This window comes from Sapajus apella, unplaced genomic scaffold (genome assembly GCF_009761245.1).
Source record: "Sapajus apella isolate SASKATOON/1434 unplaced genomic scaffold, GSC_monkey_1.0 scaffold84, whole genome shotgun sequence".
Lineage (NCBI taxonomy): Eukaryota > Metazoa > Chordata > Mammalia > Primates > Cebidae > Sapajus > Sapajus apella.
This window is the reverse complement of record NW_022437024.1, coordinates 4,192,275-4,219,527: the sequence shown is the minus strand read 5'-3', so window position 1 is coordinate 4,219,527 and position 27,253 is coordinate 4,192,275. Positions and strand designations below refer to the sequence as shown.

The following is a 27,253-nucleotide window of genomic DNA, read 5'->3' as shown; positions in this document are numbered from 1 at the left end:
AAGGGCCTTGGGACCACAGTGCTCTCATGGATTCTGCCAAATGTAAGCATGGCCAAGGCCATTTAGGTGTTCCAATGGCAATATTTTATAATAATCTTTTAATCTTGTGTTTTATGAAACAAAAGAACAAAGTTTAAAAAGTCTAGGTTGCCTCTCCAAGGCCTCAGTCGAAAAGTTAGAATTGGGTTAAAACCAGTTGGTAACCTTTGGCAGGAGTTCTGGGAGCTAAGAGTGAGGAAGGACAGGAGGTCAGGAGAGAGAACTGCAGCGTGAGAGTTCTGGCTTTTTCTCCCAGAAAAAGCAAAGAGAAGCTCCTTCCCACTACTCATTTGGAAAGAGTATCAGAAACTCTAGGAGACAAGACTTGTCAAAAACTCAGAAACTATTGGGACCCAGTAATAGAGGAAATTGATTCATTCAAAAACTCATTTAGAGAAAATGTTTTCTTTTATAGAAGACTCACGTTCTTACATACAGATGAATTTTAACTATTAGATGGTACAAGGCACATATTTTAGTTTTTTTAGCCCTTGTAAAAATAGAAGTAAAATTTAATAAAAAGCATTTGCCTTGGTCATTTGCTAATTAATTGTTTCAAGCTAAAATGTTCCATATTCTTAGGGAACCAATTTCCTGAAAATTGAAATGTTTCCAGGAACATTTTCCTGGTTTAAAAATTAGGCTTTCGGTATTCTTGATTAACTAAGAAAAAAATAAAAATAAGAAGTAGAACAAAGGAATGGCTTTTTAATCGTATTAAATAACGTAAAAATATTTTTTACCAAGAATAAGATGGAGGAAAGCATACTTGATTAAGCTAATTACGTTGGTTTGGAATCATCAGGGCTGTCAATATTTGAAAATGTGGCTCAATTATATAGAGAAGTACTTAGGTTGTCCAGGTTAGTGCTGAGCATTCTATAATATTTTATAGTTCCAAAAGCCCATCCTGTAATGATAAAGGGTGTAAATCATTATTTAGATTTAGAGATACTGAGACTTTTTCTATTATTTCTACAGAAGGGGTGCCTGCTGTCACAAAAATGTTTTAGATCTCTTTATAATGAGGTGCCACTGTAGCATAGGCTACAGTACTGACAGAATTATTTGTGCTCTGTTCATCTCAGCTTGGTACATATATGCCTGCCAAAATACAGTAACTACTATTATGAATGCTGGGATTTGGAGTAACATGTGTCAGGGAAAATGTGAATAAATCAATTATTGATACTAGGCAGCCACATCTCATTTCCTACTTATTAACATTATAACCTGATCCACTTAGAATATCATCACCATCCCTGTTTATTCTCATTCTTGTCCGAAGGTAGCTCATCAGGGTTTCAGAGAGAACACCTTTGAACCTGAAATACTTTAATTTTCACCTTGCTCCAGGGAATTGTGAGTTAGAAAGACATCATACTTTAGAGGAAAACATAAAGATCTCTCGATGAAGATTATTTGCATTTGTCTGAGAGATAATGCTATTCATCCATTGTATGGAGGAGTGCCCAGAATAGAAATGAGCAAGGAGCAAAGATTCGCTAAGTGAATAGCTCCCTAATTCCTTTTGAGATGAGTCTTCCCATTGCAACGTTACTTTGTTTGAAGTATTGTGAATTTCCAAAACTGAGTATGTACCAATTTTGGTAGGTGCCAAAACATATCTGAAAGCTGGAAAAAAATGAGTTCTATATTTTTTGCAGCCAATCTCTCCCTTTCTTATAGCCCTACTAGGGGATAATTGAAAACTGACGTATGGATAGGAAAAGGAGCAACTGGAGATAAAAAAAAAAAAGTGCAAAAAGTATGAAAAAAATAGGAATATGTATAATTGAAGCACGCGTGCTGAGAAAGGGCTTTGTGCAGTGATGTAAAGAGAAAATGAGGCTCGGAGTCATTTCTGGGATTAACATGCATCCATTGCTACTAGTCTATCCAGCTACCAGTCTGTCTTTCTCTCTTGCTCATAGGAAGAGAAGGAGAAAAGAGAAAGCTTAGCATAAGTGAAAGATACCAGGTAAGGAGAAAGCTGAGGTGTTTCATGGGATATTTAGTAGACAGAAAATTGCAGAAAACACCTTCACTAGTGATTACATTACTTTAAGATGTGTTGTGAAAGAAACATGGCCTTTTTTTTTTTTTTTTCCCATAAACCCCTGCACTTGATTTTTTTCTTCATGTGGAAAGAGGGGCAGAGTACAGAAAGGAAAAGGTGATGGAGAAAACGAATATGAACCCAAGATGACCATGACTCCTTTCCTAACCTTAGATAGGAAAGCAGAAATATGTATTTAGGCCAAATCTAAAGACAGTAAAAACTTAAATTTCTCTTTAGGCCAAGAAATGTCACAGACCAGCTTGGGAAAACATTAAAAGCTCATGAATTAAAAGGATATTAGAATAAATAGGTCTTTGGGTATCTATTTAAATACCTCTTTAAAAGTGTAGTAAATGATTTTTCCAACTAATTTTATCAAGTGAAATCTTCCATCTGGCTTCACTGAGAAAGAATTTTAAAGTTGTGGAATAGTAGACTCAGAGCTGGAAGGAATCTGTATCTTTTCATCCAACCCCCTCGTTTTCCTTGAGCAAATTCTACAGTGTAATGTAAACAGAATGTATCAAGCCCACATGCTCCAGACTTGCTCATTAAAAACACAAAACAGCTTCTGTCACTCCTATGTTCCCTTCCAGCTACTAGTCTATCCTTCTCTTTTCCTAGTTAAGCTCCTTGCAAAAGCAGTTTACCTTTGCTCTCTCTACTTCCTCGCCTTCCTTTCACCTTCCCAGGCCACAAAGCTGCCACTCCACTGAAATCGCCTACACTTAAATTCCCTCACAAAGTACACTCTTCCATCTGTGCAAATGTCGGCTTTGAAGCTGGACGACTGGGTTTCAATCTTGCCCTTCTCATTGATTTCTTGTGTCACCTTAGGGAAGTTCACCTCTCTGTGCCTCATTTTCTCATCTGTAAAGTGTGGATAATAATAATCCTTACTTTACAAGGATGTCATAAGAATTGACTAAATTAAGCTATGGAACCTGGTCAAAACAGTGTCTGGCATGTTAATAAAATACATTTCAGATTGGGTGTGGTGGCTTACACCTGTAATTCCAGCACTTTGAGAGGCTGAGGCAAGAGGATCTCTTGAGCCCAAGAGTTTGAGCTTGCAGTGAGCTATCTTCATGCCACTGCACCCCAGCCTGGATGATAGCAGAAAAGCCTGTCTCAAAAAATAAATAAGATGAAATAAAATGTGTTTTGAATTCTTAGCTATCACTATCTTTCTTGCTACATTTGTAGTTTTACTGTTAACCAGTTCACTCCTTCCAAGCTCCGTTCCATCTCTCCCTCTTTCCTGCTTTTCATGATTCCTTTTTCCAGTGTATTTGAGTCTTTCTGATGAGCCAGGGCACAGGGACCCCTGGTGATCTAGAGAGCACACTGCATGTTTTCCAGAGGCTTGAACCCATGGTTTTTATCTTATCACCCTAAGCTGCTGCTTCTCCGTTTTCTGTGGAGACTCCTTTTCTTCTCTCTGCCTCTTGATTTCTTAAATGGTCCTTATGTTTTGTCTCCTTATTCTAACAGAACTTTCTGAAGATGAAGACATCCATCGATACCAAACCTGTCTTCTGTCTTGACTATATTCCTAGGCCTACGCTTTACACTACGTATTAGTTGTCTTCATTGTTAAAAAGGCACTTCAATCCCCAGATCTCCAACAAGGAATGGATTATCTCCCCACTGCAGCCCCCTTGCCTGGTTTTCCACCTGGACACCCACACCAGAATCTTCTGTCTGCTTTGACTCCTCCACATCAATCACACGACAATTTGGCTTGCTTCTCAAATGTGATCTCTCTTCTCTATTCTCATGTTCTAATTCAGGCCTTCATTATTTTTCTATTTCTTCATGGTTCAATCTTGGTAGGTCGTGTGTGTCCAGGAATTTATTCATTTCTTCTAGGTTTTACAATTTGTTGGCTTATAGTTGCTCATAATCATCCCTAATTCTTTGCATTTCTGTGGTCTTAGTTGGTATGTCTCCTTGTTTATTTCTGATTTTATTTCTTGGGGAAAAAAGAAAGACTTTTTTTCTTAGTCTAGCCAAAAGTTTGTTGATTTTGTTTATCTTTTCAAAACACTATCTTTTTGTTTCATTGATTTTTGTGTATTTTTTTAAGTCTCAATTTCATTTATTTCTGCTCTGACCTTTATATTTTGTTCCTTCTACTAATTTTGGTTTGGTTTGTTCTTGATTTTCTAGTTCCTTGAGGTGTATCATTAGATTGTTTATTTGAAGTCTTTCTACTTTTCTGATGTAGACATTTATTGTAATTAATTTCCATTTTACTACTGCTTTTGCTGTATTCCATAGATTTTGGTATGTTGTATTTCCATTTTCATTTATTTCAAGAAATTTTTAAATTTTCTCTTAATTTCTTCACTGACCCACTGGTCATTCAGGAAAATGCTGTTTGATTTCCATGTGTTTGTGTATTCTCTGAGGTTTCTCTTTTTACTGATTTCTACTTTTATTCCATTGTGGTCAGAAAACATACTTGATATGATTTCTACTTTTTTGATTTAGTTGAAACTTGTTTTCTATCATGAGATATGGTCTCTTCTGGAGAACGTTCCATGTGCTGATGAAAAATATGTGTATTCTGCAGCAGTTGGATGAAATGCTCTGTAAATATCAATTAGGCCTATTTGGTCTTGTGTGTAGTTTAAATCTATTGATTTTCTGTGTGAAGAATCTGTTCATTACTGAGAATGGAGAGTAGAATCCCCAACTTTTATTGTGTTGCAGTCTATATTTCCCTTTTCATCTATTAATGTTCGCTGTATGCACTCGGGAGCTCTGGCATTGGGTGCACATATATTTATAATTGTTACATTCTCTTGCTGAAATGATGCCGTTATCATTATAATAACCTTTGTCTGCTTTTAAAGTCTTTGATTTCTAGTCTATTTTATCTAAATATAGCTTTTCCTGCTTTTTTTGGGTTTCCAGTTGCATAAAATGTTTTTTCCACTCCTTCACTTTTAGTCTATAGGTGTCTGTTTAGGTGAAGTGAGTTTCATGAAGGCACCATATAGTTGGGTCTTGTTTCTTTATCCACTCAGCCACTCTATGTCTTTTGGTTGGAGAATTGAGTCCACTGAATGTAAATTTCAGTGTTATTGTTGGTAGGTTAGGACTTACTACTGCCACTTTGTTGCTATGTTGTAGTTATTTTTAATTTCTCTCTTCCTTTCTCCCTCTTTTACTGTCTTCTTTTGTGCTTAAGTGACTTCCTTTGTTATTTTTTTTTTCTTTGAGATGGAGTCTTCCTCTGTCACCCAGGCTGGAGTGCAATGGTGTAATCTTGGCTCTCTGCAACCTCTGCCTTCTGGGTTCAAGCCCAGAACTCCTGCCTCAGCCTCCCGAGTAGTTAGGATTACAGGTGCCCACCACCACACCCAGCTAATTTTTGTATTTTTAGTAGAGACGGGGTTTTGTCATGTTGGCCAGGCTGGTTTTGGACTCCTGACCTCAGGTGATCCATCCACCTCAGCCTCCCAAAGTGCTGGGATTACAGGCATGAGCCACCGTACCTGGCTGTGACTTCCTTTTTTAGTGAATCTGTTATAGGTTTTGGCATGGTGGTTACTATCAGGATAGCAAAAAATATAACAAGTTATTTTAAAGCAATAAAAACTTAGATCACAAAGAATAGAAAGAATGAAAAAAATCTAAAAACCTTACACTTTGACTTTATAATCTCCACATTTTGACTTTATGTAGCCTCAATTTAGATATTTTCATATTGCTTATCTCTTAATAGGTGTCTGTAGCGATTTCGGTTTTGATAGGTTTGTCTTTTGGGCTTTATATTATAGTTATAAGTGGAGTGCACACCACAAACACAGTGTTAGAGTTTTCTGGATTTGTCTGGGTTCTTAATTTCACTAGTGTGTTTTATAATTTCAAACTTTTTTTTCACATTACTATTTTTATATTTCAGCTTGAAGAACTCCTTTCAGCATTTCTTCTAAAATTGCTCTAGTGGTGGTGAATTTGCTTAGCTTTTGTTTGGGAAATAGTTTATCTGTCCTTTATATTTAAAGGATAGTTTTGCTGAATATAGTATTCCTGGATTACAGTGTTTTTCTTTCAGCACTTTGAAAGTGCTTCCCCTTCCCTCTTGGCCTATATGATTTCTGTTGACAAGTCTGTTGCTGGATAAATTGGAGCTCATTTATGTTATTTGTTTCTTTTTCTCTTGCTGCTTTCAGGGTCCTCTCTTTGTTGATCACCTTTGAGAGTTTGATTACTATATGCTTGAGAGTAGTCTTATTTGGGTCAAATCTGCTTGGCAATCTCTGACCTTCCTGTATCTGGATATTTATATCTTTCTCAACTATTGGAGAGTTTTCTGTTACTATTTCTTTGAATAAGATTTCTACCCTTTGCTCTTGCTCAATTTGCCTTGAGCATCAATAATTCTTTTATTTAAAAACTTTTAAGTTCAGGGGTACATGTGCAGTTTTGAACACAGGTAAACTTGTGGCATGGGGGTTTATTGTACACATTATTTCATCACCCAGGTATAAAGCCTAGGACCCATTAGTTATTTTTTCTGATCCTCTTCACCCTCCATCCTCTGATAGGCCCCAGCATGTGTTGTTCCCCTCTATGTGTTCATGTGTTCTCATCATTTAGCTTTCATTTACAGGTGCAAATGTGGTATTTGTTTTTTGTTCCTGGAACACCAATAATTCCAGATTTGGTCTGTTGAGGTAATTTTCTATATCTTGTGGGTGATTTCTGCTCCTTTTCATTCTTTTTTCTTTTTAATTATTTGACTGTGTACTTTCACATAGCCTATCTTCAGTGAGAAAGGTCTGAAAGAAGATAACTCATTAGTGCGGAAAAACCGGTTAGGGGTTTATGCCTAGGGGAATCAGCCTGTGGAATGTACCTCCTGCTGCATGGTGCTGCTGATTGGCCTCTCTGATTTGGCATTTTCTTACAAAGCAGAGTTACAGAGCAGAGTTTCCAGGGTTGGGAATGGTAGTTACACTTCCCTTCCTTGTGTCTGGCTGCCCTCAGGGATAGTTCTACTTACATCGCTCTGTATGCTTCCTGTGGTTTGAGGCAAGGACAGGTTTCCTGCTAGGGAACCTGAGATGGTGGAGAAGCTTGTTGCTCACCTTGATCTCACTTTTTCCAGTATAGAAACCATGAGTAAGGGAAATTTTCCACATTTTTGGTGCCAGGAAGGAGGAAGGGTGTGCTGGATATGGGCATCTGATTTTCTTACCATCTGCTCAAAGTTGTTTCACTTTTCTGTGGTCTCAGGAACCATCTCCTCCTTATATTTGAGTTCTGTATATTGCTACTGATAACCTCAGCACTATATATTTGTTTTTGGTTTTCTGTGGGGTTGGGGCAGGGAAGGGGCTAAAGCCATTTTAGAACCCTATTTTTCTCTTTATAGAAGACCAGCTTTTGAGGTTTCTTTATTTCCTGTCTTCTATTCCATCAGTCTATCCTTATACGCTTTCTTTTTTCCCCCTCCAGACAGTTTTAGTGAATGGTAGTACTGTACTACATGCTATACCAGTTTAGTGTGATAATTTTCTAATAAATCTTTTCTAATAGCTAAAACTGCTTCCTTTTATATCATCGAAAGGTCCATCCCAAGCTAAGGGATGAGAAACCTGGGTCCTAAGTTTATAGGAGGACATTTCCAAGACAATGTGCTCTCTCTTTACAAAAAGATGGGTACAGAGAGAGCAAATTTTAGCCTCAAAGAAAGAAAGATTACCAGGCAATAATTATGCTGCTCCATCCTTCTCATGAGGCCTGCTGACTCCTAAAAAGGAACTACATTTTTAACCCACAGATATTTTTCAAAGTGGCAGTGGCTCACACTATTTCTTGCAGCGGAGGGCCCTGGGCTCCTTCTGGAACCTCTACCACCAGCCGTGGTGGGCCAAGGTTGGCCTTGGCCATCTTGTGCATGTCATGCTTCCTCTCGATCATGGGGCCCTGGCTGTAAAAACCCTCTAGCAGCCCATGTGACAGCTTCTCTGGCTAGCCTCAGCATCCCTTGGTGCCACTTAGTGATCATCCACTTTATGGCCAGGAAGTGGTGACATCGGTAGAGTAAGGATACAGGGACCCAGGAGAAATGGCCTCCCTTGAGGATGGGCACCAGCCCAATCACAGGCTCACATTTTTCACTGCCTAGTGGAAGACGGTGTAGGACGGGGTTCCCAACCCCCAGGCCACGGACCCGTGGTAAATTTCATGGGCTGTTAGAAACCAGGTCACCAGCAGGAGGTGGGTGGCGAGCAAGCAAGGTGAGCAACCAGCATTACTGCCTGAGCTCTGCCTCCTGTCAGATCAGCAGCAGCATTAGATTCTCCCAGGTGCACGATCCCTATTGTGAACTGCACATGTGGGGATCTAGGTTGCACACTCCTTATGAGAATCCAATGCCTGATGAAATCTTCAATCCCCTTCATCCCTCTTCCCATCGACCCTCTCTCCCCTGCCTGTGGAAACCAGTTTCTGAAAGGTTGGGGACCCACTGGTATAGGGGTTGCATTCAATGGTTACCTGTTCCCCTGCAGAAGCATCATGATACTTCTCAAACTGCTGCCTTTTCATAGCTTCCAGAATCTGAGTCATGCAGAATCTGTGATAGTACTTTGCTTTCCCCTTCATCATCATGGTGGCGAATTTACTGATTATGGGGTCTTTGAACACAGAGGTTGTTCTTGTTATTGGAGCAGCTTTGACCAGCCGAGTCTCCTTGAGGTCCTGATGGTACTTCTCCTCAGTTACTTCAGCCACTGGCTTGCCATAATGTTCCTTATCAATTTTGGGATCTCTGCATTCAGGACTGTAGCAGCTCCACCTCACCTGATTTAGCCCTGCAAGCTGCAAGACAGCCCACAGCGTACCCAGCGCCAGGCTGGCCCCCTTATACACTTTCCAAAGCACAACCCTGTTTATTAATTCAACCATTTATTCACAGATTCACTTGTTTATTTAATAATATGTAATATAAACACACTGTGTGCCAGGAACAGATTATTTTATTTCCCTCTTTAAATTTCTTTAACAGTGCCTTGACTCCTTGTTATTTGTGCTTATGTACATTTCGTGTTCCTGCCTCCACCTCCTGCCCATTCCCTTGATAAACTGCTACATGTTCTTCATAACTCAGCTCAAATTTCTCCTTATTCATTCATTAAACTCTGCCCAGCACTGGGGATCTATAGCAATAAACAAACCTGACAGATATCCCTGCTCTCACAGAATTTACATGAGGGAAACAGACAATAAATAATTGAACAAGATCTTCAGATTGTGATGGGCACTGTGATAAAAAAGCAATGTAATACAATAGGGAGAGAGAGAGAGAAAGGAGAGAGTGCACGTGTGTGTGTGTGTGTGTGTGTGTGTGTGTGTGTGTGTGTGTGTTTAGAGAGGGTAGGAGTATAATATAAATAGGGTGGTTGGTCAGGGAAATCTTTTCTGATGAGGTGGCACTTGAGCTGAGTCCTGAACGGAGTGAGCCGTGTAGCAATCTGGAAGAAGAGCTCCCTCGGGCAAGGGAAGAGCAAGTGCTAATGCGCTGTGATGGAAGCACCTCAGAGAGCTGGAGGGGCAGCATGGAATTGGAAGCCATTCAGTGAAAGGAAGCACAGCAAGTCTCTGTGATGTCACTCTTGGTTTTGCATAGCAGCATCAGGCGCTCATTTCCCTGTGCTCAGATAGTGCCTGGTATTAAATTGTACTATTATGGCATGGTATATGGTTGTTGTTATTTATGTCTAACTGCTAACACTGCATACCCTGAAGGGTGGGGACCATTTTGTACTATTTTTTTTTTTTTTTTTACCTCCAGGGCCCGTCCCTGTGCTTGGCAGGTAGTTGGACCATTGCTAAATGGGTGAGTCAGAGGCCCTCAAGATTTTCTTATGCTTGAGTCTCCTGTTTGGGTTTCTTTGTTCTTTTTTTTTTTTTTTTTTTTTTTAGGGGGGGGAGTTTCGCTCTTGTTACCCAGCCTGGAGTGCAATGGCGCGATCTCGGCTCACCGCAACCTCCGCCTCCTGGGTTCAGGCAATTCTCCTGCCTCAGCCTCCTGAGTAGCTGGGATTACAGGCACGCGTCACCATGCCCAGCTAATTTTTTGTATTTTTAGTAGAGACGGGGTTTCACCGTGTTGACCAGGATGGTCTCGATCTCTTGACCTCGTGATCCACCCGCCTCGGCATCCCAAAGTGCTGGGATTACAGGCTTGAGCCACCGCGCCCGGCCCGGGTTTCTTTGTTCTTACTGCTCCCAGTACTCTTCTGGAGTAGGGCTTTCATCACTTCACCCTCTTAGCACTCTGTACTGATGTTTGACCAGCTTTGGCTACTTCCCTCCTGAAACCTTGAGTCTTGGACATTCCTGTGTTGATTTCCATTCGCGACCCCTCTACTCCTCCTCAGATTTCTTATGTGTCGCAGTGATAAGTATGGCCTGTGTGGGCTTTGCCTCTGAAGGGCTCCACATGCTGGGGCTGTGGAAAGGCTCATACTGAGCAGTAACAAAGGAAGATAAATGCATAAGGCAGGGACAGAATATGGAAGGACTGCAAGTTGAATGATAATAAAAATATTGGCAATTGACTGTTATTGTTTACAAAAGTCATGCTGAGATTCTACTTCCAAGATTTTACAAATACTTCTCTTTATTATCGTAACCTTTTTTGTGCTAGAGTGAATAAGTTTTAAACCTTAGCTTAATTTTCGATAACCAAAATGTCACATACGCATATATTATAATAATATGGTTTTATAAGATATCAGATCCTGAAAATAGATGACATCATAAAATTAGACAATGAATGTCTCTCTTTTTTTCTTAAAGCAGAGAGTGGAGGTTTTTTTTTTTTAAAGATAAGAATCTCAAAAATTGCAAATACAGGTGTGAATCACTAGCAAACAAAAGCCTTTAAATTGTTGAAATAGGTTTTATCATGAATATGAATAAGGTTTATGTATCTTATTATAAAACAACTTTTGGGTTTCTTATATAAAACCTATTTACTCTAATTTCATGTATAATTATAAATTTGGTATCTCTGTCATTAAGTCACAGCAGGTTAAAAGTAATGAATTAACAGAGTAGGAAATGTGGCAGAGGAAATGATAGCAACAAAACTAATGGAAGGATGCCAGATTGCAAAGAGGCAGGAAGACTTAGAGAAGCTGACCTCAAGCCCTCAAAATGTTAGCCAAGGACTCTTCATCCAAGACAAACAACTCAGGCACCCCTTAGGCACTGCTATCTAAGTGCGCAGTGACTTACCCGCAGTGGCAAATGTAAAAGACTCATTTAGTTGGTTTGGGTTGTTTGCTTGTTTTCAAATTCCATTCGGTAGGAAAGCCTAACTCATCTTCTACTTGTTTGGCAGCAAATCTTACCTGAACTGATGTGAGGCTACTTAGGAAGTTCATTCTAATTTTTGGGAATATGTTTTGCTGCTGCAATAATGTGTTAATTACAGAACTTATTTGGGGTGGGATGAATATACGGTATAAGCACGACATTCCCTTTACAAAATTAAAAACATCTGGTTACAAGGGTTTTGGATAAAGGGTTGCGTACCTCTGTAGTGCAGTCATGAATGCTCAGAATGATGAGTGTGGTTAATAAGATCAGAAATGCATCCTTCAGCCAGGCGCAGTGCTTCATGCCCTGTAATCCCAGCACATTGGGGAGGCCGAGGCGGGCAGATCTCTTGAGGTCAGGAGTTCAAGACCAGCCTTGCCAATATGAAAAACTCTCTCTACTAAAAATACAAAAATTAGCCGTGGGTGGTGGTGCATGCCTGTAATCCCAGTTACTTGAGAGGCTGAGGCAGGAGAATCGCTTGAGCTCAGGAGGTGGAGGTTGCAGTGAGCCAAGATTGTGCCACTGCACTCCAGCCTGGGTGGCAGAGTAATATTCTGTCTCAAAAAAAAAAAAAAAGAAAAAAGAAAAAGAAAGAAGTGCATCCTTCATACGATAAAATGTAGAAAATGCTTTGAAAGCTTTGCATCTTAAAAAACGTGTTCATTAAAGTGATAGGAAACTTTTAGTGTTTTTGGAAAGTGAACAAGTTTTTCTAGTATACTTTAGAGATTGTGTACATCTGTAGTATAGTCATGAATGCCCAGAATGATGAGAGTATCTGTGTGTGTGTGTGTGTGTTGGGGGTTGTGTATGTATTTCTGAGTCCTTTAAGATGAAGTTACTTTTAAAATCTGAGGGATAAGCCAGGCACAGTGTGGCTCACGCCTGTAATCCCAGCACTTTGGGAGGCCATGGCGGGCAGATCACGAGGTCAGGAGTTCAAGATCAGCCTGGCCAATATGTGAAATCCCGTTTCTACTAAAAATACAACACTTAGCTGGGCATGGTGGCATGTGCCTATAGTCCCAGCTACTTGAGAGGCTGAGGCTGAAGTATCGTTTGAACCTGGAAGGTGGAGATTGCTGTGAGCCGAAATCACACCATTGCACTCCAGCCTGGGCAACAGAGTGAAACTCTGTCTCAAAAAAAACAAAAAAACAAAAAACTGAGGGATATATTTGCTCTTGCCTTGCCCAAATTGGAATTTCTTAGCAACCAATGAATTTCTGATTAAAAAACAACAACAACAACAATAAAAACAAAACTGGGATTTCTGTGCTGTGATCAGGAAAATGATCTTTAAGGTTGCCGGAATTACCTTGAGTATAAGTGAGCTCAGGGAGATAGCTATTGATAAATGTGAATTTGCATTTTAAAACTTCCCAAATTTGCAATGGGAGTTTTCTTTTCTCTGCTGAGGATTCTGCTGTTAAGTAAGAAGAAAGTTTGGGTGCCAACTAAAGGAAACAGTGTTTGTGTTTGCAATGCCAATGAGCTTACCCGGGGAATTGCTAAATAGCCCAAGGATTATTCTAACTCAGCAATCCTAAAGATACAAAAATGCAACTTTGGACATTAGGGGTGGAAGTTTTAAAAATCTGCCTGAGTTCTAGCAGGAGTAAATAATTGAGAAACATGCAACATTCACAATGAGTAATAAAATATTACTAAGTTAAATTTTCTCTGCTACAAAATAATACAGGTCCATGGCTTAAAATTCAATTATGGAAATAAATTAACTACTGAAATAGTGAAAGTAACTCCTATTACACCATCACCCTCTCCCCCATAAAAATACTGGAAGAATGTCGGCATATATTTCTCTGTTATTCTTTTTACATAAGTTAATTCATACTACATAATGTATGGCAACATGCTCTCTCCCCCCCACCTTAATAAATATCTATCTTGCTGTCTAACCAAGCTAGTAGTTAATGTCACCACCTCATTCTTCTTAATTGTATAGTAGAATTCCATTTTAAAGCTCTACTATAATTTTAAATAGGTTTTGGAAGGTTCCCCCCCACAGTTATTTTATTTTCTTCTCTTTTAATTCTCATCTGCTTTTTTTTCTTTTCTTTTCTTTTTTTTTTTTTTTTGCTTAGGCACAAGTAGGAAAATAAAAACCTAGATTTGATTAGAAAAAGCTGTAAATAGCGAGATAAGTGCTTTGTAAATGGCAAATTTCCAGTTCTGCAGAACAAACAGCGCCATTCTCTCAAAAAGATAAAACAAATGTCTCTTTTGCATTTTAAAGAACATTCAGCTGTTACTAGTAAATGGATCAATAACTCTTAAATTCTAAAATTAAATTTCCCTCAGTTATACAGAACATTAAAATTTCTGGAGGAAATCAACCTTTTCATAAAAATAAACTTTCACATTTAAAATTGGAAACAGAGTATCTGTGGTCTTCTCCAGAAAGGAGTCTTTTTTTTGTTGTTGTTTGTTTGTTTTAATCTATGGAGCTCATCAGTCATTCAAAGGTCAGTGATAATAGGCAATGAGGCATTCTTATGACCTCAGTCCAGGTAAATAAGAGAAAGTGACTGGAGCACTTTGACCACAAATCAGAGCAACAATTCCATTGTCCTTCTTCTGTCATTCTGGCTCACGCTTTTAGCCTTTCCCTAGTCCTGGTTGTCTCCTTGCATTAAACTCCTCCCTACTGTATCCAATTCGCAACTTCCCCTCCTCAGAGGAACAAGAATGATAATTAAGATGAGCACCTATGGGCTGGGCACAGTGGCTCACGCCTGCAATCCCAGCACTTTGGGAGGCTGAGGTGGGCTGATCATGAGGTCAGGATTTTGAGACCAGCCTGGCCAACATGACGAAATCCGGTCTCTTACTAAAAATACAAAAATTAGCTGGGTGTGGTGGCAGGTGCCTGTAATCCCAGTTATTTACGGGCAGGGAGGCCGACGCAGGAGAATTGTTTGAACTCAGGAGGCAGAGGTTGCAGTGAGCCGAGATCACGCTGTTACACTCCACACTGTTACCCTCTAGCCTGGGTGACAGGGCGAGACTCCATCTCCAAAAAAAAAAAAAAAACAAACAAACAAACAAAAAAAGATGAGCACCTGTGATCCACCTTTCCACCTTGCAATACTGTTGCAACTTACCTACCTTAGCCTCCTCATTTCATTCCTTTCCTGCCCTTCAGAGGTAACCATTATCCTGAATTTTGTGATAAGCATTCCTTTGTTTACAAACAAATTTTTTAAAAATGTGTGTTGCTGCTAAATAATAAATCATTCAGTTATGCTTTTCTGAGCTTTGTAAAAATGGTATCTTATTATGCATAATCTTCTGTGATTTCACTCAACTTTGTTTCTAAGAGTAATCTATACTGTGGAACATAGTGGTTGTTTCCTCATGTTCACTGCTATAGAATATTTTATTAACAGAATATACAGAATTTATTTCCCTTTCTTGCAGTTTTACGTATTCATAAATTTTATCATCATGATTTCTTCATTATGATTTCATACATTATTGAGATTCTTTTTTTTTTTTTTTTTTTTTTTTTTTTTTTTTTGGTGTCTTGCTCTGTCGTCCAGGCTGGAGTGCAGTGGCGAACTTTCTACTCACTGTAACGTCCGCCTCCTGGGTTCAAGTGATTCTCCTGTCTCAGCCCCCTGAGTGGCTGGGATTACAGGTGTGCACCACCATGCCCAGCTAATTTTTGTATTTTTAGTCGACACGGTGTTTCACCGTGTTGTTCAGGCAGGTCTCAAACTCCTGACCTCGTGATCCACCTGCCTTGGCCTCCTAAAGTGCAGGGTTTACACACATGAGCCACTGTGCCTGGCCAGGCATCTGTTTTAAAATTCTATTTAAATTAATCTTTAGAAATTAAAATGTATAATTACTTAAAAATTCATTTTAAACTTAAATGTTTAAAAAGTTGGTCTGCTATTGATTTCTAACTCTACTGTCTTACAGACAGAGATGAGTCGGGATCAGAGGTCAGTGACTCACTACCCTCTGGGCCACATTTGGCCTGTCACCTGTTTTTCTACAGTTGGCAAGCTAAGAATGGTTGGTACCTTTTAAATGGTCAAACAACACATAAGGAGGATAATATTTTTAGGTGTGTTTAAATTACCTGAAATTTGAATTTACTGTGTCTTACATTAATTGGAACATAGTTAAGGTCATTTGCTTATGTATTATCTATGGCTACTGTTGAGCTACACAGGGGCAGAGTTGTGTAGTTGCAACAGAGAGCATTGACCCAAAAAACCTTAACTTTTGCTATTAAGTCCTTTACATAAAAAGTTTTTTAACCCCTTTTCTAGATGATGCAAATTCTCAGAAATGTGTTAAGGTATGCTGGTTAATTTTTACAAATATTTCTTATGGGTTTGTTGAGATGTGTATTCTCTAATTGCTATATGCTACATATATTATATGTATTATATATATATATATTGATCTAGGTCTCTGTATAAGTAATCTATCTATCTATCTATCTTGAGAGAGCTAGAGATAGATATATGTAGAGAGAGATATCAATATCTTAACAGTGGTTGAATGGGTGGAAATAGCTACACCATGATAATAAGTTTTTCAATTTCCTCTTCTAGATTTATCCTTATGTGACGATGTTTTCTAGCCACAATAATGCTGTTTTATCTTGAAGTCCATTGTATGTGATGTCAGCATAGCTGTATCAGCTTTCTTTTAATTATTATAATTGATATGTCTTAAGCTTTCCATGTTCTTATCTTTGTAAGTAACATACAGCTATATCTTTAAAAACTGCTTTGACTCTGTCTTTTAACTAGAGAGTTTAGTCCATTTGTATTGAGATTATTTACGTGTTTGAATGTTTCTCTTCTCGGTCTTTACCTTCTATCTTTCTATGTCTCTCCTTTCCTTCTACATTTTGTTCTCGCTTTTTTATGGCATACAGAGGAAGATTGTTAATATTTGTTTACTTCTTATTCTTTTTCCATTCCTCTACTGGTTTGGAATTTCTACATCTCGTTTGTGTTCTTTTTGAGTTTTAAAGATATTGTAGAGCATAATTGTCAAAGCCACGTTCTCTGCTTGAATTTAAATCTCAATTTCATCACATACTAACTCTATGATTTATGACAGTTGTGTGTGTGTGTGTGTGTGTGTGTGTGTGCACGTGTGTCAACCTGTAAAATGGAGGTTGTGAAGTACCATATGGATCATTTCTCTTAAAATCTTATTGTGAGGGCCGGGCGCAGTGGCTCAAGCCTGTAATCCCAGCACTTTGGGAGGCCGAGGCGGGTGGATCACGAGGTCAAGAGATCGAGACCATCCTGGTCAACATGGTGAAACTCCATCTCTACTAAAACTACAAAAAATTAGCTGGGCATGGTGGCACGTGCCTGTAATCCCAGCTACTCAGGAGGCTGAGGCAGGAGAACTGCCTGAACCCGGGAGGCGGAGGTTGCGGTGAGCCAAGATAGCGCCGTTGCACTCCAGCCTGGGTAACAAGAGCGAAACTGTCTCAAAAAAAAAAAATCTTATTGTGAATATTTTTCTTAAGGACACTTAAAATTAATGTGTTAACCTCCTCAAACCAATTCAAGAACCTCAGAATGATTTAACCCTGATTATCCTCCTTCTGATTTGTAAGTTATTCTCCAGCATTTAAATTGTGTCTTTTGAACCTCACAAATTTCATATTATTAATATTATTTTATACAGACCAGGCTTCTTTATATTAACCCAAATGTTTATCAACTTGTTTGTTCACCATTTTTTCTTGTATTCCAGTATTTCCTACTGGGTCACTTTCCTTCATCTGAAAGTGTGCTTCAGCAGTTCATCTAGTGAAGGTGGTAAAAAGAATAGTTTTCATCTAAAAATGTCTTAAGTCCAGTTTTGTTCTGAAAATATAATGTTTCTGGACACTAAATTATAGGTTGACAGTTATTTTCATTCAGCATTTGAAGATATTCCACTGTCTGCTGGCTGCCATTATTGCTGTTGAAAATTATTCAGTCTACTTGTTTTTGTTTTGTAGATAATATTCCCCCTGCCCATGCTTTTAAGATTGCCTTTTCATCTGGTGTTTTGCAATTTCACTGTCGTTTATATTGATTTGCCTTTTTTCATGTATCTTACATGATACATGTGTATGTAATGCCTCTATTTCATTTTCTTTTCAGGTATCCTACTTGATACATGTACATAGCCAGGACTTCCTCGTTTTGTAGATTCAGGTCCTATATTAATCTTGGAACATGGTTAGCTATTGTCTCTTTTGCCTTTACTCCATTCTTTGTAGTCTCTCATTCTGGGACTCTGATTAGACATGAGTAATATCTTAACATTCTCTACATTCCATATCTCTTAATGTTTATTATTTCTTCTCTTTTTTCCCCTTCTGTGATGCATTCGGTATAATTTCTTCATATGTAGCGTACATTATTCTTTTCAAATATGTTTAATCCACTCTTTAACTCTCCATGGGGTTTCAAATTTTAGCAGTTATATTTTTCCTTTTCAGAAGTTCTGGTGGGTTCTTTTTCATGTATGCCTAGTCATCTTGGATAGATTTTTATTTATGACTTTAATTTTTAATTTCTTTATACAGCCATATCATAGCTAATTAGTTTTTTGCCTTATAAATTGAATTATGTTTGTTTATTCTGCTGACTTGAGTGTCAGCAGAATTTTCTTATATGTCTTGAGATCTTTGATTATGAATTCCTATTTGGTTGATGTTTATTTGTGGGAAATTCTAGGACACTAACTTGAAGTTATTTTTCTCCAAAGAGGATTTCTGTCTATCTCTCTTGGGAACTTATGGGCCTGAGGACCTGAAACCACTCTGACTTCCTTCCAGCAGAGTCAGCTAACATGGGATTTAAAAGATTAGCTTCTTCACCTCGTGACCAGTTTAAGTCTTTATTAAAAGATTACTGCCTACCCCACCTGCTTCAGCAATTTTGTTTTGTTTTCGTTTTGGACCCTGAGAGATTCCCTTCACTATCTCAGAGTCCTACAATGCATATCAAAGCATAGTTTATGCAACATCCAGGTGATTTGTAGCTGGAGAACTTTTCAAATGATCTAATTAACCTTTCTGTGTGAAGCTTAAACAAACATATGTGCCAACTCTGTACTTGCATTTAAGTATAGTGTATAAGATGGGGAGTTCCTTGCCTGAAGGAGCGCCCAATGTCCTCTATATTTTATTTTGTTTCCTTTTTCCTTAGATTTTTATTACCTTTTCTGTCTGTCTCATTTGGTCTCTTTTCTCCCTTCTCCTTCTTTCAAAGGTCTCCCTTGATTTACCCTCTTACCTCAGCTACACTACTGGATTCAACTAAATTATTCTTTCAAAGTATAATTATTAGTTGAGTCCAAAAGCATTTGTTGAATGAATGACCATTTCCCACTCATTAAATTCTTCGAAAGAGTCAAGTTCTTCTTTACAGATGCTTTTGACTCAAGCAACACTGCTTGGATTTTCTTCCCTTTGTGGAAAACTAATTCTTGATTATTAAAAAAGATGGAAAAGGGGCCGGGCGCGGTGGCTCACGCCTGTAATCCCAGCACTGTGGGAGGCCGAGGCGGGTGGATCACGAGGTCAAGAGATCGAGACCATCCTGGTCAACATGGTGAAACCCCGTCTCTACTAAAACTACAAAAAATTAGCTGGGCATGGTGGTGCGTGCCTGTAATCCCAGCTACTCAGGAGGCTGAGGCAGGAGAATTGCCTGAACCCAGGAGGCGGAGGTTGCGGTGAGCCGAGATCGCGCCATTGCACTCCAGCCTGGGTAACAAGAGAGAAACTCCGTCTCAAAAAAAAAAAAAAAAAAAGATGGAAAAGCAAAAGAGTTCATCCATGAGTAAGCAATGTTATATAGTCATTTATTTATTTTTTAACTAATATAGTTATTTTTGGTGAACATAGAAGTTATATTTAGAAAAAGTGTCCTTGTTAAGAATACTTACCGTGCTTCAAAATTTCCATACATTTCTAATTACATAGTACAAAATAAATTAGAGCATTTTGACATTTGAAGGCTAAAGCAAACTGAGTTTGCTAACCCAAATGGGTGTAAGAACCACAACTAACCAGAAATATAAACATCAGTTGCAAAGTAAAAAGCAAGCCCAAGCACCTCCTAAAATGAGAACAAAGATAATAATTCAAGCACTTTGGTTTGTTCTTTCAACAATGTGAAATAATAACAATGGTGGTAACCAACCTGAAATTACCTGTCTACTGAGTTATACTTAGAAGATTTAGATCTTAATAATAATAATAATATTCTAAGCTACAGTGTACCTTTTCCAGATTCACTCATGGATATGTTTTACGTTACACGGCTTTAAGGCTGTAAGTCCACAGAGGTATACGTAGCAGTCCCTAAACTATATTCATATATCACATTGGGTAGTGGGAGTGGACAGGGATATTTGAAGAAGAATTCTGACTCTTGGGTAGTGTGGAGATAGCTCTTACTCCCCAGATAAAATTCAGTCATTATAATTTCTCTACATTTTCTGTATGTAGTGTTTACACCCAGCTGTAGATTCTACTTCTATATTTTGGGACAGAGTCTCCCTCTGTCGCCCAGGCTGGAGTGCAGTTGTGTGATCTTAGCTCCCTGCAACCTCCGCCTCCTTGGTTCAAGTGATTCTCATGCCTCAGCCTCCCAAGTAGCTGGGACTACAGGTATGCACCATCACACCTGGCTAATATTTGTAGTTTTAGTAGAGATGGGGTTTCGCCATGTTGCCCAGGCTAATCTCGAACTCCTGCTCTCCAGTGATTGGCCAGCCTCAGCCTCCCAAAGTGCTGGGATTATGGATGTGAGCCAACATACCTGGCCTGCTCCATATTTTCAATGTCCCATTCACTCCAGGTATCTATCTCCATTCTACATCATTTTCAACCCAAATGCCAACATAAACTAACAAGATTTTCAAAAAGGAAAAACTTGTGTATAGTGACACTCCAAATAGGGAAGTGCGATATAGACTTTTAACAAAAGTATAAACCAGATTATTAACAATGGTTTTAGGCACATAGAAAAAGTAGTGGGGATCACTAATACCAGAATGGGTTAATCTGAAAACAGATTTTACTTAACTAGCTTCCTTCTTTTTGAAAGAGTTGCTTGGACCAGTAGATTTGGGGATGCTAGAAACAGTAAATCTTTATTTCAGCAAAGCATCTAGAAAACCTTCATGAACTCTATGTTGGTTATGGTATGGTTTCATGAACTAAAGTGCTTGAAAAGTATTGGTTGATAAATGACTGTTATCTTGGAGATCTATTTTGGTGGTGGGCTGTCTAAAGATATAGGGTAAAGAACCCCGAACCAAAGTTTTTTTTTATTCTCTTATTTTTTCTATTCTCTTATTCAACAATCAACACAGAAGACTTCTGTGAGCTCTGGTTACAAGAAGTGTGTGAGAATTTCCCCTACCAGCAATCAACCAATCAACCCTGCAGCAAACACAAGCTGGGTATCTTCAGTTCAATTCTGACACTATCTACCTGGAGATAATGTCAGATTCTACAGGTTGAGGGCTCAGTCCCACAAGACTTCCCTGACTTCAGATGCCAATCAAAAACGCCCCAGGTTGCTTTACTTGTGTCTCTGACTGAACAACTAGAAATTAAGAGTTCCCATGACTCCCTCCTTGGGTTTGGTTATTTTGCTAGACCTGCTCACAGAACTCAGGGAAACGTGTTTACCATTTTATTATACAGGATATTACAGAGGATACAGTTGAAGAGATGCATAGGGTGATTTATGCCCTCTCTGGGAGCACCACCATCCAGGAATTTCCAAGTGTTTTGTTATTCATGTTCCCCTCTCTGGAAGTTCATGTAACTCAGTCCTTTTACACTTTTGTGGAGGCTTTATTACGGAGGCATGATTTATCAAGTCATGGGCCATTGATGATCTTAACCACCCCCGGAAGTTTGAGGACGAGGCTGAAAGTCCCAACACCCTAATCACACTTGCTCTTTCCTATGACCAGTCCCCATGCTGAAGCTATCCAAGAGTCCCCAGCTATCAGTCAATTCATTAAAATATAAGAAGACATTCATCACTTTGGAAATTTCAATGATTTTAGGAGCTATATGGCTGGGAATGGGATGAAGAACAAATATATATATTTTACAATATCACAGGCTCTTTTTAAAGCCTGTTCTGCGTTACTGTTTCTTACTAGACGTAAATGGAGCCAAAGAAGGCATATTTATTAAATGTACAAATGTTATCTTAAAAGTGATCACTAGTATTTATCTGAAATTATGTCCTAAAACAAACAGGATAAAATTTAATAAGAATAAAATAAAAATTAAGATTTAAATACATGTAAGTATAGAAGTATAGACTATGTAAGGTGGAAGATATGGTTTAATTTAGCTCATGTGAAATGGAGTTGGCTGTTCTCTTTGAATCTAGGTAGTGTGTTTACTAAAAGAAAAACCTAATACAGATTTGGGAGGCCTTACTGGAAGGGTATGCTTAGATCAAAGGGGCAGCTGATCAGCAGCTGGAGAACTGGAACTCAGTTCTTGGCCCACTGTATTTGAATGTTGTATTCCGAGTGTACAATTTAGAGAGGAGAACGAAAAATCAAAACACATTCAAAGCAGGGTGAGTAGTGTGACGATGACAGCTTTCTATATTATTTGAAAAAACACTGAAAAGAGAATTTTTGAAGAAATGTGTTAGATCTGTTGATTACTTAATAGTTGCTCCTAATATTTCAAGGCTTGCAGTGTCTGAGGGAATGAGATTTGGCCAGGCGTGGTTGCTCACACCGATAATCCCAGCACTTTGGGAGGCCAAGGTGGGCGGATCAAGAGGTCTGGAGTTCAAGACAAGCCCGGCCAACATGGTGAAACCCCGTTTCTACTAAAAATACAAAAAATTAGCCGGCATGGTAGCACAGCCTGTAGTTCCAGCTACTCGGGAGGCTGAGGCAGGAGAATCGCTTGAACCTGGGAGGCGGAGGTTGCAGCGAGCAGAGACAGCACCATTGCACTCCAGCCTGGGCAACACAGTGAGACTCTTGTCTCCAAAAAAAACAAAAAAGAGATTCATTTTGTGTGCTTCCTAGGGGCAGAACCAAGACCAGTGGTGTTAGAGGAATTGATTTGATGTTCATAAATGATACAGGCTTTGGTGTTACGCAGACCTGGCTGTTAATTCTGGCGTCAGCATTGGCTTTGGCAAAAAGAAGGAAACTTCTGAGCTTCATCTTCCTAACGTGTTTAATAGGTATAATAAGGCTATTCTCATTTTAAGGCCTAGGAATAATGCATGTAAATTGCTTGGTTCCTGGCATAGGTAAATACTCAACAAATAATCATAGTTATATATAACGATAAAAATAGAAACTTCCAACACTGGAAATGTTCAAGTGGATAGCGGTCCGGTGGAAATATTGGAGAGAGGATTCCCACTTAAAATAGGGGATTGGACTTAACCGTTAGATCAATTCCAACTTTTAGAATGATTTTCATGTCCCCTTCGGCCTGTTATCTCATTTCTCCCTGACTGTGCTTTTATTTGCTTCACAAAGTAAGCAGGTCCAATCTCTCTTAACCAAATTTAATTTATAGGCTTTCGTTGACTTCTGGAGCTCAACTGACTTTGAAGTTAGGACAGCATGGGAGGGTGGAGGGCGAGTAGCTATGGCAATGAGGGGTTTTAAGAGAGAAAACAGTGTCCATGAGAAGATGGACTTCTCTTTTAGAGGCCCCATGGGTTACTCGGAGAGGAAGTTATGAGGGTTGGTTAAGGTACGAGAGGCACAAAAGTAAAAGAAGCCTTCAAACCACATCAGGGCTTTTGGCAAGAGCTTCGTGAAACATATCCTCCCAGGCAGCCGGGCGAGGCGGGCCTGGGCTTGCAGGCTGGCACTAAGGACTAGCAGTTAGGAGACTCCCAGGGACCCGATGGAGGGCCGTGGGCACCACCAGTTTACCGCATGGATTAGGAAAAAAAAAAAAAAAAAAAAAAGAGGAAAGTGACAAAAAGGGGAAAACAGGTCCGAGGGCCAGAGGAGGAAGAGGAAGGCTGGCTGGTCCTTAGGTGCGGCTTGTTTGCCGCCATAGGGCAGCGGTTACGTGCTGTGCAGCCAGACCCTGGGTCTGGCTCCCTCCGCCCGGGGCGTCCTCCTCGCCGGGGGCGAAACACTCTGCACGCTCTTTGCCGCTTCCCGCGCCTCCAGGCGGCTGGTTGGTCCTGCTAGGGCACTTCTGAAAACCCGTCGGCGGCTCGCAGCCTTGTTCCGACTTTGATCGCAGTCTTGATAACTAAGCTCAGCGCCCAGTCTCCTTTCCTCCGGTCCCCCTCCCGCCCACCCGGCCTCCTCGGCCGCTTAGCCTCCAGCGCCGGAGTCGACCAAACTCCGAGGCTCGGCTGCCGCCAAGACCCGGAGAGCGGATCCCGTTCCTGGCCGCGCGGCGCGCGCTCGCCTGCCCCGCTCGCTCGCTCGCTCCTCGCGCGGGCACTGGGCATGCGCGGCGCGCGGCTGGCACTGGCCGCGAGCCGGCGGGCGGCTCCAGACTTCACAGGCAGCGGCGAGCGAGGCGGTGTCGCCCGGCGCGAGGCCGGCGCTGTGCTCGCCTCGGAGATCGCTTCTCTTCAGCTGGGCGCAGGAGGCGGCCCCGCGGCTGGCGGACGGCTGGCGGGGCGCGGATCAGGTTGTGGGGCTTTCTCCCGGCCGCCTCCCACCTCGCCTGGGCTCGCGGCGTCTCCGGGGAAAGCCGCGGCCCCGAGGGCGGATCCGAGGTAAGAGCCCCTTGGCGAAAGGCGCCGGTCCGGGGGTCCGGCGGCTTTGACTCTCTCTCGATTTTGAAAATCCGCCTTTGTGTGCTGGGATCGGAGCGGTGCCAGGCGCCGCGACCGCCTCCCTTCACTTTGACTGCTTTCAACTGGTGTTGGCAGCCAGGTGCGCGAGGGCGCTGCGGCCGGAGGCGTCCGCGCGCCGGGTCCGGGAGAGCCGCGGGGCCGGTGCAGACCCGCGCCCGGGACTCCCAGAGGCTGGGCACGGAGGGTTCGCTGTGGCCCCGTGGTGATCCTGGTAACCTGAGCTTCCTCAGACAGATACACCTGCGCTCAGCTGGTCCGCCAGGCGACTGCAGACCGAGTATCCCGATCTCGGCTTATTATTTTAGACTTGGGGTTTGTGAGCTGCTCTCCCCAACCGCCTCGAATGGGGAGGGGTTCTTTTCAAAATGACCCTTTAGGGCAGGGTCCCACCCTCGTTTACCCCCTCGAATTAAGCGAGCTCATCGTTTCGGAATCGTTTTCAATTCCTAATTGCTGTTGACTTTCTTAGCTTGCTCCACTTTACTCACCATTTTACTTTTGGAAAGACAGACGGCCATTCTCCGGTCGTGGTCAGTTCATGCATTTGGAATGGGTTTCCCCACCCATGTACCGCTGCTCTATCCCATGTTCTCACTTTTACTTTCTTCCTAGGACTACCTGTTTGCAAAATCATTGCACCGATCGTTCTCCTGCAGTGTTTCTCAAATCCTCCTCCTCCTCCTCCCATAGCGCCCGTAGTACTGTTGGAATCTCGCGGGGGGCAGGACGCCTTGGTTTCAGGATTTGAAATCCGTAGACATCTAGAGCGGGGAAGCGTTAGGAATTAGAATCCTCCTTAACAAAATATGTTTCAGTGAAATGTATAAGTGCTTCTCTTTTCAAGGTTTCTTGACTTAGTAAGGGGAAGGTAGAAGAGCTAATATGTTAGGATGAGTTCAGATAAAACTTGGTTTTAGATGTGTGTGTCAGGAGTGTGATTTTTTTGGCTTTGTCATTTTTGGGAAATAGAGTTAGGATTCTGGGCAGGCTTCTTTATATTGAAAAAATAAGAGTCACTGTGTTGTGCATTGCCTCTAGTTTGTTTTCATTGGAAGGACTTTATTCTTCCCAGCTGCTTGGGTTTTGGAAAGTGAGCACTAGTAATGTAGATCATGTATTAGTGAGTCTATTGGAATTAAAGTCAATGCAATCGTCTCTCTCCTAGTATAGATTTGTTGTTTGGGATCGGAATTTTCTAAACGTGTTGCTGTACTTCTTAAGTTGCTGGTGTGGAAAATTTTTGGTCACAAATTCATGCTTCTATTTACAATTTGAAAGTTAAAACAGTATAGAATTGTCACATAAATGGTAAGATGGAATGTATCACAAATACAATAGTGTTAACAGAATGCTTTTAGTGCAGAATACACAGATTGAGGCTATAAAATTCCACCACAAGTCATTCACTTCATAGCAGGAAAAAAGAAGGAAAATAAAATTTGCTTTTAATTCTACTATTCTGAGATAACCACTGTTCACAGACTTGGTACATTGTCTTTGTAATTTTTTTTTCACTTCCCAATGTCATTAAATATATATATATGTATATATATATATATATATGTAATTTCCAGTAAGTGTAATTTAACTTACACTTAGCCCCACTCTTAATAGGGTGATGTTTCTTTTGTTTCCTATGAGGAAGCTAATGTGTAATTTTGAACACTTTGCTTGTTTGTGATCAAATATAAAGATTCATTTTGTTTTTATTTCTAGCTTTTTCCTGCTTTCAAGATCTTATAGATACTGATTCTTTTCAGATGTTAGTTCTTTTCTATGCTATGGCATAGGCTTGCTACACTCGACTTTGTATTTATTACTTTCCAAATCCTACTTGTTTTCTTACACTCTACTTCACACCCTTTCCCCTACTGCTTTTTATTCTTCTTTCTACTCTCCTATTTCACTTACGTCTTTTAATTTTGCAGCAGCTCACTTGAACCAAGGGTTGTATAAGAAAACATAGTATCCAGAATAGGAAATGATAGCTCTTTACACTCGATCTTAGCCAAAAGGCCGAGAAGCAATGATAGCTTTTTAAAATTTGTCTCTTTAAATACTTGAAGTTCTATTGGATGAATATTTTAGCATTGATTTATGGAGTACTGACATACAACTCAGAAACATACTCGGTAGTTACATGGGTCATCACAAAACAACATAAGTTAATGATAGGTTACAATCTTTTGGACATCTGTAGAGGTATGTCAGGGGGAAAAAGTGGAATTTTAATTAAAGTACTCTGGCTATAGTAAATCCCTCCTGGGAATTATTAATACTACATGAAATTGTTTGCAGCTGTTAGTGATTGAAAATATTTTTGTAAGAAAAATTCTGCAGTGGAATAGTTGCAAACATTTTAAGTTGAATATATGTAAGAAAGTGTGAGTGTCTTCAGTGCTTTCCTACAACCTTCTCAGTATTTTCTAGATGCATTCTTAAATGGGATTTTAAACAATAGGCCATATTTCTTAGAAGTTTTGGATTTACAGGAAAGCTACAAATACAGTGTCTATGTACCCCCATAGCAGCTTACTCCCTTATTAATATCTCGTATTAGTATTTGTTACTATTAATGAACCAGTATCAGTACATTACTATTAATCAAAGTTTATACTTTTTTTTAATATATTTCCTTAATTTTTAATGTCCTTTTTCTGTTCCAGGACCCTACCATCCAGGACACCACTACATGTATTTAGTTGTCATGCCTCTCTAGGCTCCTCTTGGCTGTGACAGTTTGTTAGACTTCTTGTTTTTGATGATGTTTTAGGTGTACTGGTCAGGTATTTTGTAGAATGCACTTTCATCGGAATTTATCTAATGTATTTTCTCATGATTAGACTGTGATTATGGGTTTTTGGTAGGAAGATCACAGAAGTAACGTGCCATTTTTCATCTTGTCATTTCGAGGGTATATACTCTCGACATGATTTGTCACTGTGATACT

The 27,253-nt window shown here is 40.0% G+C and overlaps 1 protein-coding gene and 1 long non-coding RNA gene across 4 annotated transcripts in view; one reads left to right on the top strand and one right to left on the bottom strand.

The window, feature by feature from the left end:
* Positions 1 to 728: 728 nt before the first annotated feature.
* Positions 729 to 23,805, bottom strand: LOC116533848. Its single transcript, XR_004261470.1, has 3 exons — positions 22,832 to 23,805; positions 21,419 to 21,421; positions 729 to 949 (listed from the first exon to the last, which is right to left on the bottom strand). It is a non-coding gene; the product is annotated as an uncharacterized LOC116533848 (long non-coding RNA).
* An 8-nt stretch (positions 23,806 to 23,813) lies between these two features.
* Positions 23,814 to 27,253, top strand: part of EPS8 (epidermal growth factor receptor pathway substrate 8) — a 168,525-nt gene continuing 165,085 nt past the window's right edge. Inside the window, exon 1 of one of the 3 annotated variants that reach the window (XM_032253731.1) lies at positions 23,814 to 24,222. The gene's annotated coding sequence lies outside the window, so the exon portion shown is untranslated. The remainder of the gene's footprint in view (positions 24,223 to 27,253) is intronic. The other 2 variants (XM_032253739.1, XM_032253732.1) reach the window with 2 other exon arrangements.